General features: G+C 36.7%; 1 pseudogene; it reads left to right on the plus strand.

Annotated features, from left to right (window-relative positions):
* Positions 1-1264: 1264 nt before the first annotated feature.
* On the plus strand, positions 1265-2247 carry LOC103274316 (annotated as a pseudogene).
* The last annotated feature ends 323 nt before the right edge of the window (positions 2248-2570 follow it).

Genomic DNA, 2570 nt, shown 5'->3' on the forward strand with positions numbered 1-2570 from the left:
TCTTTTAGGACTTTGAAGATAGGGCTCCAAGCTCTCCTAGCCTGCAGGGTTTCTGTAGATAAATCTGATGCTATTCTAATTGGTTTCCCCTGGTAGGTAATCTGGCCTTTTTCTCTTGCTGCCTTTATGATTTTTTCTTTTATGACTACTTTGTTTAGGTAAATTATTATGCATCTGGAGTTGGTTTTCTCATTTGTTGTCTTGCAGGGGTTCTCTGAATCTCTTGTGTTTGAGTTTTTGCATCATTGGTTAGATAAGGGAAGTTTTCTTGAATGATCCCATGGAAGATTTGTTGCAGTGTGGTCTCTGTCTCTCTTTCTGCCTCAGGAAGACCAATTACTCTTAGTTTCTGTCTCTTGAAGTAATCACTCATCTCTTGAAGGTTTTTTTTCTGTCTTTTTGAGCTTGTTTTTGAGAGTTTGGGTTAGTTCTATATTTTGATCTTCAAGCTCTGAGATTCTTTCTTCTGCTTGGGTAGTTCTGCTTTCCATGCTTATCAGTTTGTTATTTATTTCATTCACAGTATTCTTTATTACTGTTATCTCAGATATCAGCTCCTTTCTAGTTTCTTCTTGAGTCTCCTCAATTCTTTTTAATCTCTCCATTAATGTCTTGATATCTAGGTTTGTAGTTTGAGGCCAGTCATTCTGGGGGCTCTTCATTGTTTGCATTCCAAAGTCAGTTTTCTCAGTGTCTGCTCTCCCAGGAGTCTGGGAGAGACCCATATTCTTCTTTTGGTTTTTCTTCATTTGTGTAGATTTTTCTCTCATCTCTTAGTGGCTAAAGTCCCTTGAGCTCTAATCTCCAGCTTCTCCCCTCTGTTTTTTGTTGCAGACTGCTAGCCTGCTGCCTGGGAGATCTGTGACTTGTCTCTGTTCAGCGTAGGGGAGGGGCTTTGTCTCCTGTTTAACGACATCACCGTGGGAACTGAGGTGGAGGCTCTGATAGGTGGGTGGGGCAATGCAAATCTGCATTCAGAGAGTCTCACGGATCCACCGATGCCATCACCATCTTCCCACAAATCCCCAAATTGGTGCATTTTTAACAAGATAAGTTTAGCCAACAATTGAATTAAATAATTAATTTATTTAAACAGAGTAACGTATCTACTTGGACCCAACTTCTTCCTCACTGCCTATTTCTTCACTGGCAAGAATTTCATTTTGCCTTTTCAAAACAAACATAAAGATACAGTTGGATGGAGTTGGAAGGACTCTATCTATACAAGACATTGTCTTTAAAACCCAACAACTCAATAACTGAAATGTTGGGGTTGCCTTCAGATGTGGATTTATACAAGATTCAGTTGAACAATGTGGCTAAAGTCACCATGTTTATATTGATGGGCTTCACTGGCAATCTTGACCTTCAAATCTTCCTATTTTATTATTTTTGGCAATCTACCTTTTTATTCTAATAGAAAATTTAGGATTAGTTTTATTGGTCACTAGTACATGGGTACAAAACTCCATATACTATTTTCTGAGTGTTTTCTCTTTCCTGGATGACTGCTGTTCAACAGTCCTTACCCCAGAAATGTTAGTCAATTTCCTGGAAGAAAATAAATCAACTTCATTTCTTCTATGTGCAACACAGTTACTTCCCTTTGTTACTTTTGAGATCACAGAATGTTTTCTCTTGATTTCAATGGCTTATGATTACTATGTAGCCATCTATATCTCATTTCTGTATTCAGTGAACACTGTCACCTAGGGTCTACATGCCACTAATTACTGTTTTTTATGTTGGTGGAATTTTACATGCCACTTTACTTACAGTGGCTACTTTAGCCTGTCCTTCGGTGGATCTAATGAAATTAGACACATCTTTTGTAATATTTTTCCTCTCCTTGCTATTTCTTGTTCTGACACTCACACAAACCAGCTTCTACTCTTCTATTTTGTGGGTTCCATTAAGATAGTCACTAACTCAATTGTCCTGATTTCCTGTGGTTTCATTCTGTTGGCCATTCTAAATATGTGTTCTGCTCAAGGGAGGTGAAAAGTGCTCTTCACATGTAGAGCTCACATAACTGGAGTGTCCGTTTATCATAGGACTATCCTCTTCTTGCATGTGAGACCAAGTTGTAGCTATGCTTTGTATCATGACATGATAGTGTCAATATTTTACACCATTGTGACTTCCATGCTGAATTCCATCATCTCCAACTTGAGGAACAGCAATGTTAAGAAGGCAATCAAAAGAGTGTTTGAGAGAAATAGGTTCATGCAAAGAATACATTTTTAAAATTGAGTAAACCTGAAAATAATGTTGGGTGCCTCTATGGTTAGAAACTAGAGAAGAAAATTTCTTGTTTTAATTAATAGTACATTTGTATCTTAGCATATTTTCAAATAAAGCTTTATTTAAGTCCTTCAGCATAGCATTTTAGAACTGCCAATTTATTGTGTCATTTATATATCTATACCTATCCTCAAACTTTTGTATTAAATATTTATTGATGTGCTTATATTGTCATTCTAGTCTTTGTATAACATCATTTTCACTAGGGCTGAAATATTTCTAAACACATAAATGTTAGAAATTATGTCCTTAAGATTCTATCTCTT

This window comes from Carlito syrichta, unplaced genomic scaffold (genome assembly GCF_000164805.1).
Source record: "Carlito syrichta isolate Samal-C Ts95f unplaced genomic scaffold, Tarsius_syrichta-2.0.1 Scaffold314716, whole genome shotgun sequence".
Lineage (NCBI taxonomy): Eukaryota > Metazoa > Chordata > Mammalia > Primates > Tarsiidae > Carlito > Carlito syrichta.